The sequence below is a fragment of the Protomyctophum bolini genome (assembly GCF_963924005.1).
Source record: "Protomyctophum bolini genome assembly, chromosome: 13".
NCBI classification, from domain to species: domain Eukaryota; kingdom Metazoa; phylum Chordata; class Actinopteri; order Myctophiformes; family Myctophidae; genus Protomyctophum; species Protomyctophum bolini.
Genome location: NC_137874.1, coordinates 7954951 through 7967688, shown reverse-complemented (window position 1 = coordinate 7967688; position 12738 = coordinate 7954951). Strand labels below are relative to the sequence as shown.

At 42.8% G+C, this 12738-nt stretch overlaps 2 protein-coding genes across 3 annotated transcripts in view; both read left to right on the top strand.

The window, feature by feature from the left end:
- Positions 1 to 12738, top strand: part of LOC308327279 (uncharacterized protein) — a 551554-nt gene that overhangs the window by 176890 nt on the left and 361926 nt on the right. The gene's annotated exons all lie outside the window — the stretch shown is intronic.
- dbn1 (drebrin 1) overlaps positions 1 to 12738 on the top strand; it is a 124059-nt gene that overhangs the window by 102973 nt on the left and 8348 nt on the right. The window lies entirely within an intron of this gene.

Below are 12738 nucleotides of genomic sequence, written 5' to 3'. Positions count from 1 at the left end.
CACATGACGTCATGTCCAAAGTGCTCTAAGCAAACATTAAAAAGCCCATAGACTCTAGACTATAGACCACTGCTCCTCTGACGTTATGTTAGTTTCCAGTCGTTGCGGTGGGTCTGCTGGAAAGCAATGATTAGATTGTAATTTGCTTATCTAGACTGATATCCACTATTCAGTTATACCCTCCAACCTGGCTCTGTTACAGAAGGCCTAAAGGAGTGTCTATTATGATGCTCTGCTTACAGTATCCATCAATTACTGGCAACTACATTTGCCAGTCAGTGCGGTTATAGAGAACCTGCTGTGTACATCTCATTTCTATATACGTAATTGCAGTATAATATATATTTTTAATCTCCTACTTTGATTTGGAGACGTACAGCAATCCACCGTGTCTAATTCCTTGCATGTGCAAATGTGGCCGATACAGGTGATTATTTTTGGTGCTCCAGTCTCAAACATAAACTCTTCGGTTCACAGCTTGTTTTTTTTTTTGTCTTACTTTTTTAGCTTCAGGGTTTTTGTGGCTTCTGTTGTTTCAAATCGACTTTTTGAAAACCACATTGAAGTTGAATTCAGAGTGATGCTGAAAACACATTACTACTCTCTCTCTCGGCTGCTGTGTTACAAATCTTAATCTAAATCATGACAGTTTTCTGAAAAACTTATGTTTCTATGTCAGTCGTTCTCAAACATTTTCAGGTCAAGGACCCCCAAGATTATATGAAATTAGCTGCATGCCGACCCCCATCTGTAAATATGTTGTTCCAGGGACCTCCCCAGAAGCAAAGATTTTTAGTTAAAAACGTTCACTCTGAAAGAATATATATTCATAGATTTGTGCCACAAAAATAGCAGACCTATACAAGCTCGTAGCTCGCCACTCTGTGGCGCGCTACGAGCTTGTAGGTCTGCTATTTTTGAAAAAACGAAAAAACGACTGACACAGAAGCATAGCTTTTTCAGAAAACTGTCAGGATGTAGAAGACATTTTTAGAATCTGATCTCAGGTCAAAATGGTTTAATCAGTACTTGATCAATGTCACCATGGTCCAAATACTGTACACATGTACAACAAAAGGGCGCATATTGCTGTCCAGAGGGCAAGGGCACCCCCTAGTGTCCATCTGTGCACGCCACTGTGCTCACTGCCAGTAGTAGCATGGGTACATGCAGAGCACAATGTCACAAACGGTGACAAAAAAACGGACTGACACCCCAGCAACTCTTAAGGCCAACCATTCAAGATTAACAAGCCTCTGTGGGTCCAACCTCAACCCTGCAAGCGTTGTGTGTGTGTCACTGTGTGTGTGTGTGTGTGTGTGTGTGTGTGTGTGTGTGTGTGTGTGTCTGTGCGCGTGCGTGCGTGCAAGGCCCTGACGTAGACACTCTCTCTCCCGGTCATTCCTTAGCTTTGCGGACCTCAGCAAGCCAACAGGCTATAGCGCAGCCAAAAGCCTCCCCCTCCAGCTGTATACCTTTTGTCCACGTGGACTTAACATGAACTTGGGACTATAGAAACACTGTAACAGTTTTTTTGCTTGTTTGTAACAAAAGGCGGTGGCAGTTTGTTTTGCATCCACCACACGTAACAGAAACGATACCTATAGTATAGAATAAAGTGCTGAGACTTCAAGCTAACAAAGCTCTCATATTTCTGCTGACTCTGCATGCTCTGTCTGCATATCACGCTAACCAGTATTTTACCCTTTCTTTCTTTCTTTCTTTCTTTCTTTCTTTCTTTCTTTCTTTCTTTCTTTCCATCCTGCTGGGGGGGGGGGGGGGGGGGGGGGGTTCTGTCTTTTTTTTCCTTTCTCACAATGTCCATCTGTTGTGGTCTTTGTCACCATCGCCATCCATATCCTTTTCTAATTATTTCACGTCCTTTCATCCGTCCACCACTCCATTCACCTCATTCGTCTTTAATTTTGTCATGTTTGTCGTCGTTGTTCTGCTTTCTGGAACATTCTGCCATTCTTTCTGACTCATTCATTACTGGCCTTCTTCTTCTATGGGACGGCTCACTTCCCTCTGGGGGGGGGGGGGGGGGGGCTGGGGTCAATCGTCCTTGCCTTGACGACCTCTGCTATTTTCCTTCTGCTCTTTCTGTCTTCTGTCCGTCTGTCCGTCCGTTTCTTTCTTATCCGTCCTCCCTTCTTCTCGTTCGTCTCTTCCTACGTCCACATCTGCCTGTGTGTGTGTGTGTGTGTGTGTGTGCGTGTGTGTGTGTGTGTCTGTGTGTGCGCGTGTACATGTACATATCCATGTGTGTGTGTGTGTGTGTGTGTGTTTGTGTCGTCCTCGGGGGCCCCCTTCCATCCGTCCGTCTCTTGTCCACACACACACACACACACACACACACACACACACACCAGGACGCTTGGACAGTCCCTTCTTGCGGCAGCAGCACAGCCCCACCACCAGTGACCCCGGCAGTGACCCCAGTTCTTCTCCTCGCCCCAAAACGCGGGGCGGTGGCGGCGGCGGCAGCATGTCCCCCCTTCGCACCCCGCGCCCCGCGCGGACGCAGCAGCCCCCCTTGGCCGCAAGCGGTAGGTAAAACACAGGCGGGGACCGAGAGCCTCAGGGACCGGTCGGAAAAAGAACAATGAACTGGAATAATAATAGTAGAGCAGCAGAGATATGAAGAAACGGCGTCCGTCCATGGAACGTTTGTCCAGTATGAACGACGTGTACTCCTGGGACTCTCTATAAAAAAAAAAACAGGTGCTTCGACCCCCCCCCCCCCCCCCCCTCCCCCCCAACGCATGGGCCGTGCAGCCAGCCTGTCGAGACCTGCCTGTTTTAGACCCATTTAGACCTGACGTCGGTCGACATTTTGAAAATCTCTTATAAAACAGTTTTCTATACTATGTTTCTATGTCAGCGGCGCTCAACCTTTTCCGTACGTATTTGGCCGCCCGACCCCCGTCTGAAAATATATATTGTTTCAGGGGACCCCCCCGCCCCCCCTCCCCACCCCCAGAAGCAAATATCTGAGTTAAAAAAAACGTTCGTTCTGAAAGAATATACCTATATTCAAAGATTTGTGCCAAGTTTTCAAGATTTTTTCTAAAATAGCGCGCGGCACACCGAGTGCCGCACTATACGACCTTGTAGATTTTTCAATAGCTAAAGAAGACACCAAAAGGGGGTTCCCGTTCTGAATGGGTTAATATAGTATAGTATTCCCCATAGAGATATGTAAAGGCTAGATGGCCAATGGAGAGCAACGTGCCCGACATGGCGGCCATCTTGCTACAGTATTTTTTTTTACGTATTTTTATTTGAGCTGATCACCAGAACGTACCAGAAAAGTTAACTGCTGGCAGACTCTGCCTTGTGCCATCTAGCCTTTCTTATATATATATATATATATCTCTGAGTAAGTATACCATTTTAAAGTATTGAAATAATATGTTTTTTATTTATATAGCAAATGCATGACGGCAAGTATTATCAAGGCAGTGATATGACTCTCACACACTTGTGCGTTGACTTATAGACTGGTAAACCATTTTCACATGAATTCACGCAGCCCGGGGGACGGCGTAGCAGCTAGGTTAGCGATGACTAGCATGCCATTTAAGTTGGAAACCAATGGGTTTCCAAATACTGTATAGTTTATATAATGTATTTGGTAAATGTTATTGATATGAAACTTATAGTTTTTGGGGTTCAGAAACCCTCATCAAACATTCAAATTTAGCTTGACAGGACGGGCCGAGGCAAGGCAACGAGAACGCGGATCAGGCACACACACACACACACACACACACACACACACACACACAACAAAGTGTGTTAAGGGGCGATCCCCCCCCCCCCCCCCACAGGCGAAACACCTGATTTATTTTAGGGAGTCCTGTGTGTATACTACTTCTTGTTGGAACCTCTCGGTTTCTCATCTCGTTTCAACCACCGACCGACCGACACTCCCCTGCGTCACCAACCTCTCCCCTCCCCTCCCCCCCCAACCCAACCCCAACACCCCTCCCCACAAAGCCAACCACCCTCCACCCCCTTAGCCTATACCTCATCCGCCCCACCCACCCACCCACCACCACTATACTCTCAACACACCCATGACCCAACTCAGTCCATAAACCCCTCCTGAATCTATAAGCCTCGGACAAGACTGACAGAGATCGTTTTAGATGTCGATTCTGACATCTGTGTCATCTCTGTCAGTCTTGGTCAACCACCCCCCCCAATAACAAACCACTGGAAGCTCCATAATAATAATAATAATAATAATATGTCTTAGTCATATTGTTCTATTGTCTCTTTTCTTTGTTTGTTTTGTTGTGGGTCCTCGTTGTTTGTACATTTACTGTACATGGCAGAAACATGTATCGTTTTTTTTTGTTTTTTTTTTTTCTTCCTTCTTCTGCAATATCTTCTGTTATTGTTACGTGTTCGTAGCCTGGAATCCAGACTCGTTCAGCGTCTTTTTTTTCTTCTTTTTTTTTCACTTCACTTCTCCGCCCGACGATCGTCCCGTTTGAGCTGGCGTTCCGAACGTCACCAGCTACATCCTGTTGTAGCTGGGCGTTCCAAATTAAGGCTTAAATATTCCAATGCCAGAGCGGTTGCGCAAAGACCCGCTCTGCAGCACATGACTGCTCAACCCATTTTGGCCTGACATCGAAATGAAAAAGAAATGTCTCTTTAAAATCTTAACGTCTTTTTTTCTGAAAAACCTCATGTTTCTATGTCAGTGGTTCTCAATATTTCATGTCGAGAACCCCAAAAATGATATGTAATATGCCTCCGACCCCCCCATCTGAAAATATGTTGTTCCAGGGACCCCCCAGAATCAAAGATTTGAGTTAAAAACTGAAACTCTGAAAGAATATATATACAAAGATTTGAGGCACATTTTCACGACTTTTCAAAAATAGCAGATCTACAAGCTCATAGCGTGCCACTCGGTGGTGCGCTATGAGCTTGTAGATCTGCTATTTTTCAATAGCTAAAGTATAACGTAATGTTTAAAACACCAACAGGGGTTCCCGCCCAAAATGGGTTAATGCAATTTATTTGTGCGTGTTATTGTTATTTTTTGGTTGAATTACTGATGGCAAAGTCAACAGCATGTATATCTATAACAGCAGACCATACACTAGTTATTTCCTTCAATCATTTCATTATTATTATTTGCACAATCACAAATAAATTGCATTAAACAGTGCTGCAGAGCGGGTCTTCGCGCAACCGCCACGGCATTTAGATATAGGCGTTCCAAACATCACCAACTACGTTGGCAAAGTAAAAGTATCAATACTGCACAATAGAAATACTTTGTTACAAGTAAAAGTCCTGAATAAAAAATGTACTTGAGTAAAAGTGCAAAAGTATTGGTTCAAATGTATGCACACATTTTGAAAATAGCTGATCTACGAGCTCACAATGTGCATTGTGAACTTGTTGAAGTTTCAAATAATTGTAATGGAGTAAAAAGTACTGGAAATTGGAAATACTCAATACCTCCAAATTGTACGCAATCATACTGTAGTACTTAAGTAAATGTACTTAGACCAATCAGAAGCCATGGCACCTGGGCGCCCGTTGGCCCACAGACCAATCAGAAGCCATGGCACCTGGGTGCCCGTTGTTCCACAGACCAATCACAAGCCGTGGCACCTGGGTGCCCGTTGGCCCACAGACCAATCAGAAGCCGTGGCACCTGGGTGCCCGTTGGCCCACAGACCAATCAGAAGCCGTGGCACCTGGGTGCCCGTTGGCCCACAGACCAATCAGAAGCTGTGGCACCTGGGTGCCCGTTGGCCCACAGACCAATCACAAGCCGTGGCACCTGGGTGCCCGTTGGCCCACAGACCAATCAGAAGCCGTGGCACCTGGGTGCCCGTAAAACCCGTTCCACCCCTTGGAAATACCATCATAACCAGACTGAGAACAAAATAAAATAAAACAAATAATAAAAATCTGCCGAACGAAACCAATAACCAGTCTGGATTCCAGGCTAACATTTTTGGACTACGGATGGAAATTAGCATCCTTGCTAACTCCAAAGTCATTTACACTACTCTACTGCTGTCGTTCGTTCTGTTGTATGTGTTCATTAATATGTACTGTCCCGTCCAAATCAACAAATAAAGAGTAAAGATTACTTACCAATCAAAACAGACTGATTGTGTTCTGAAATATTCCGTATTGGTCAATGGAGAGATTTAATCGCATCGGGACTGAATTTCACTGTATTCCTCAAGGAGTGTATACGTTAGTTCTTATTTCTTCCAATACTCGCACGCAAAGGACATGAAGAAATGCACTGGAATTCAGTTCCGGGTGGGATTGAAACTCCTCTTGGTTGAACCGAGCTCTCAGTGGATAGTCGGGGTGGTTGACCAAGGCTGACGGAGATCACACAACAAAGAATAGAAACAAAACATAACATTCTGTTATTCTCTTCCGACGTATACCTCCTGTCACCTGACCAACACAAATGACACCTCTTCCCAAGAAGCACGCGCACGCACACGCACGCACACACACCCCACCTGCCCACCACCCTCTCTGACAGCGCTGCACAGGTTCCATCTCTTCCAGTTGAGATGAAATAACCCCCAACATTCCTATAGCATCCTTATACTGCAGTATTCAGGAAACCTTAAGTCTGCCCACTTCATCACACACACAGTATACTATTTCAATCACTTAAAGTACTATACTTTATAGTCAGTTTGGTTAGATGTGTTTATCACAGCACAGCGTTGGAAAACAAAACATAATGACTTTCTGGTCACCAAAAAGAAATGTGGTTTAAACACGACATCGATCTGAGAAATTCCATCATGCAAGGTTGCATTCACTGGATATAATATAAGTTATTATAAGTTATGATATAAGATATTACTGATTATTCTGAATTCTTTAGTCTCTCTCTCTCTCTCTCTCTCTCTCTCTGTGTGATGAGAACCTATTGTAAAGTTTATTTTGTGCAAATCGTTTTCATTAATTGAAACTCCTGCCATGATGAGTACATACAGCCACACTGAATGAAGTGAACTTTACCCTGGTGATGAAGAGATGTAATCATTTTTTTTTTTTTAAATAAGATGGATCTTTTTTTTTTTTCCTTTTTAGATTGGACTTGCAGTGTAATGCTAGTCCAATCTAATAAAAAGTATAAAGGGAAATATATAATAAAATTAATCAATATAATTCATTCTGTGATTCTAACCAGAGATTCCAAACAAAGCCACAACAACATCAACAACAACCACCGTCGCCTTCTCAGATTAGAACGCTGTGCCTCTTTTTTTTTCACAAAAGCCCTTGTTTACAAACCAAACACATGCAGTCAGTGGCCCCAGACCTTCCGCCTGTCTGTCTCAATGTCTCATCTAAAAAGCTTGATTTATACACTCCATGGCATGGTGGTGTCGCTGGCCAAGAAAATCAGATCTCCACAACGGGGGTTTCTCGTAGTGGTGGCTCATGCCGTGACGCCAGTCCAGGGTGTGTACGTCGCACAATACTTTGATAATATTTGGAATTCAATCAATATCACTTCAGTTAACCCACTTCTTAGACCCTCTAGAAGTAAAACTATGGTGCACTGTGTTCTCCATGAGTTCTTTCTCCATCTACCCCAACTCCCTTCACCAAAGATAGCAGATCTACAAGCTCACAACGCTGTGACGCGTTGTGAGCTTGTAGATCGGCTTTTTTTGGTGAACGTCCCCCCCCCCCCCCCAAAAAAAGAATAGATAGAGATGCTGGGGTTCAAGTGGTTAAACCTCACGTATAAAGATATTTCATGTTCTAATCTAATGGAAACCGATATTCCTCTGTGGAACATACTGTATCTTTGGGGGGAAAGATTTGCATATTTGCGTAGCATAATATGACATTTGAATATTTACGTAGTGTAATACGACACTTAACTGTCAAAAATGAACGTGTAATTCAGGGGTGCCATGGAGGAGAAAGTTATTTACAGGAATGCCCTGATTCAACAACGTTTTGCTCTACAAAACAGATCTTGTTCTTTTTTTTTCCCCAGCACTACCAGCACTACCATGGAGGCTTAACCATTAGCTTGTCCATGCCTAGCAACCTAGCTTCTCCTCGCTAATGAACTAACAAGCTAACAGCAACCCTGTATAGCATAGCATCCTGCTAACGTAACTTAATGAACTAACAAGCTAGCAGCAACCCAGTAGCATAGCATCCTGCTAACGTAACTCAATCGTGTGTTGATCCTCTGTGGTTGTAACGGTAAAGTCTCTCGTCCATTTGTGTGACATAATTGTTTGCTTGTTGACCACATAGTAGTGTTGTTTTTTAGATGTTGTCTTCGTAGCTGTGTTGACTCCTTGTACCGTTTTTTGTTTTAATAGTTTTTAAGTGGATTGTGTTTAGTTAAAGTCATACAGTGTAACTTTTTTAATTAAACAAAGATATACATAATGTTTCGCATGAATGTGTTTTTGACATCTTCTCAAAACACAATTTAAACACATTAAACACTATTTTTTATCCGCGACTGACATAGGCATCGGAAATGTACCAGAAAGTTATTTATGTGTTTTACAGTTTTCTTTTTTTTTCTCCCTCCAATACTATTTGTATTGATTTTTAGATTTTTATGACAAAGACAAAACAAACAGACAACTCAGCTCAGACACAAAGGATAAGATATACACACATACACAATGTGTTTTACACAATGTATTTTAGAGGTAATTAATACAGTTTCTGTGTACATTCCAAATTATCTATTTACTCAGACCCGGCGGCATTCCCTTTTCCAGCGTTCCTTTCGTATAAACAAACGCTGTAATGAGTGTTGCCAAAAGGACTTACTGAAATGAACGTTACACTGTATGACCTTAATAATGGTGGCCACTAAGTGGTTTAGTTAATTTCTGTTCTCGATTGTTTTGAGCTGTGAAATAATGTTCTGTTTTCTCAGGGACGATCGATGGACCTCTGACTTTAACTTGGCTATTCAACACGGGTGTTCTACATTGATTCTCAACCTTTTTTTAATCGAAGGGGACCCCCAGTTTAAAATGCATAATTAGGCCACGAACGGACCCAATATTTGATACGATGTTTAATCTCATGGGACCACAAATCCACACTGTAAACCGATCAGTGTTCATTCAACTCTGAGCCAACCGTTCCAGAACCGTTGCAGAGCGGATCTATTTCGAAATCGGAAAAGAAAATATATTTTCTTTTAGGATTGATTAAATCGATTAGCTCGTGTTGCACCCCTGATTGATGAAATCTCACTCTTTCTCTCCCATCTTAAATTCTCCTCACACACACACACACACACACACACACACACACACACACACACGGCTGCTGCTGCTACTGCTGCTGGTCCTTCTCTTCTCATCCAACCTGTGAGTGTGTTTTGTTATGGCCGCCTGTCGTGTTACCGTAGTAACCTGGCCCGTGTACGTCCCCGTCCCCCCCCCAGCCGTGGGGTTTTGTGTTCTGTGACCTCATCATCTGGCCGACCTCATTGACCCTTGACCTTTGTGTGGAGTAGTGCCATGAAGTGTCTTGCGCATGCTCTGTTCTCAGTGTGGTAGAACAAGTACTTTTTACTCAAGTAAAAATTGGCAATACCACCACAATGTATAAAATACTCTGTTACAAAGTAAAAGTCGGTATTCTAATTTTTACTTGACTGAATAAGTGCTCATTATTGCAAAATGGACCATTTCACTTGTGTCCCTCCCGGGAAGTGTTTTCACGAATGTCCCATTTCTGTTTGGCTTTCTGGTGGCGGATCATTTTGCAGAGTCAGTGGATGGAAAACCGGCTCAGTCTGGTTCCTTTTAACAGCGAAAAAACAAACCCCCTTCAACCTTTTGTCCTCTGAATTAAATGAATGAATGGGTGGCTTCATTGCAGACTCATGGTCCATAGAAACAACATACGAAACAGAACATAAATAAAAAAAACTGTCCAAATGAACCTCTAATTCGACAATTTAGACCAGTTTAAGTACAGGCTTTTAAGCCAATGTCTCCTATAAGGCTATAGATTTGAGTGTCAAGTGCAGCTTTTTGTTCAGTAACGGGCGTCTTTCCCAATCTCTCCAGCTCTTAAATAGACTCAGGAACAGCTCAGGAAAAGAAGAAGTGAAATTGTGATTGTGAAGTGTGTTGAAACAAAGAAATGAGCAGACAAAAATCACATCCATCTCCCAGTTCAAACTGGCCTAAAGTCCTTGAGAAGTTACATTGAATTAATTAAATTGTTGCTTTCACAATTTAGTTAAACTAGTATTTTCCCATCTGAGCTTAAATTAAGCTGACCCTCTGCCTGGTCCTGTATCAGCCTGAACCTTCCAGTCCAAACAGGATTTCAGCACAAGCGAAACTCTGTCCTTCTGTAAACAAAGTCTCACATATCCACCTGTCCCCAATCAAAAGCCATTTTATTTATTTTTGTACCAGCTTCCAGTGGCCTTGTGGTTAGACTAGAGAGTGTCCGCACTGAGATTGGGAGGTTGGGGTTCGATCCCTCGACCGGGTTCATGCCAACGACTCTAGAAATGTTACCCAGGCCAAGTGCCCTCTCTCTGCTTGGCACTCTGCATCAAGGCTTGGATTGGGGTAAGTCCCTGCGACATAGCCTACTAGCGTCATGTCCAGGGGATGTACTTGTACATCTATTTTATTGATTTTTTTTTTACCACGGACGGTGCACATTTATCAACACGTCAGTTCACAATCCATGTAAAAATGGGCCAGAAGCAAATTGTCATCTTTAGTCCATGCCGCCTCACGCTGCAGAAAGCGTCTGGGCCACATGGCTTACTTTAAAAGCCACTTTTACACTGCATGTTAATACTGGCTCAGCGCCACGTCACTCTATACTGGAACCAAATGGACCACTCTACACTCTGCTGATCGGTGATCAATACTGACTGGCCCCCTAAAGCGCTGCCAACAACATACAGCATGCTGTCATTCGTGCGTCAGTATACGAGTCAGTCCTGTCATTTCAACATCTGTGACTCTCCACAGTCATGATATACGTATACGTGATGTATTCAGATATCCATGCTTTGTGCTTTCACCAACTGTGACTGGTGTTATTGTATAGCCTAGTTAGAGATGCACAATATTGGAATGATCTATATCACATTATTTGTATTGAAGCTCTGTGAGTACAAAGTATAGGCTACTACTCGGGATTGGTTCGATACCGATATGGCATTTACCAATTATATTGGGCGTCTCTATAATTATAGTCTAATTAGTATCTGGTGTTCATAAACATTGATTTCTGCCTTGCTCTGCCACAGAGCCGCTTGATGAACGGCAGAACTGACATTTAAAAGACTGAGGACAATCTTCTGTCACACCACAAATAGTATTGTAAAGCAGCGCTAATGTATAATGTTTGCTGACATTATAACATTTAAAGCCCATAGATATGACCTTTAAGACGTTTAAAATATGCCAAGCGAGTTATACTGCTGTTTATCTTTGTACGGTAAGAAATGTCACATTGTCATGATGTGTGTACGTCGCTAGACAAAAGTTTGCAAACTAACCATTTAATGTGTGTTAATGACGCCATGCTGTTCAGGCCATGGTAGTAACTAGTAACTAACCCATGCTGTTCAGGCCATGGTAGTAACTAGTAACTAACCCATGCTGTTCAGGCTATGGTAGTAACTAGTAACTAACCCATGCTGTTCAGGCCATGGTAGTAACTAGTAACTAACCCATGCTGTTCAGGCCATGGTAGTAACTAGTAACTAACCCATGCTGTTCAGGCCATGGTAGTAACTAGTAACTAACCCATGTTGTTCAGGCCATTGTAGTAACTAGTAACTAACCCATGCTGTTCAGGCCATGGTAGTAACTAGTAACTAACCCATGCTGTTCAGGCCATGGTAGTAACTAGTAACTAACCCATGCTGTTCAGGCTATGGTAGTAACTAGTAACTAACCCATGATGTTCGGGCCATTGTAGTAACTAGTAGTAACAAACCCATGTTGTTCAGGCCTTGGTAGTAACTAGTAACTAACCCATGCTGTTCAGGCTATGGTAGTAACTAGTAACTAACCCATGATGTTCAGGCCATTGTAGTAACTAGTAGTAACAAACCCATGTTGTTCAGGCCTTGGTAGTAACTAGTAACTAACCCATGCTGTTCAGGCTATGGTAGTAACTAGTAACTAACCCATGATGTTCAGGCCATTGTAGTAACTAGTAACTAACCCATGCTGTTCAGGCCATGGTAGTAACTAGTAACTAACCCATGCTGTTCAGGCTATGGTAGTAACTAGTAACTAACCCATGATGTTCAGGCCATTGTAGTAACTAGTAGTAACAAACCCATGTTGTTCAGGCCTTGGTAGTAACTAGTAACTAACCCATGCTGTTCAGGCTATGGTAGTAACTATAGTAACTAACCCTGCATGCTTCTCAAAGTGTGATAATAACCACACCCAAGTCTGATGCCGAGAGGTTTTACATTTCTTTATTGAAAATAAACAAATGAGCCCAGCAATTTTAATCATTAGGGATATGAAGCGTCACTGAAAAAGTGTTCATTTATTATGAGAGTAAGAAAATAATCTTTCACCAAACACAGACTGAAACTCAATATCATAAACAAAACAGGGTCACATGCCTGACAGAATTGCCGGGCCGATTTGTTCATTTTTGGAACACAGTTCAAGATGACCCTTTGATATTTAAAAAGCACACCCGTGTGAGAGGCGCTAA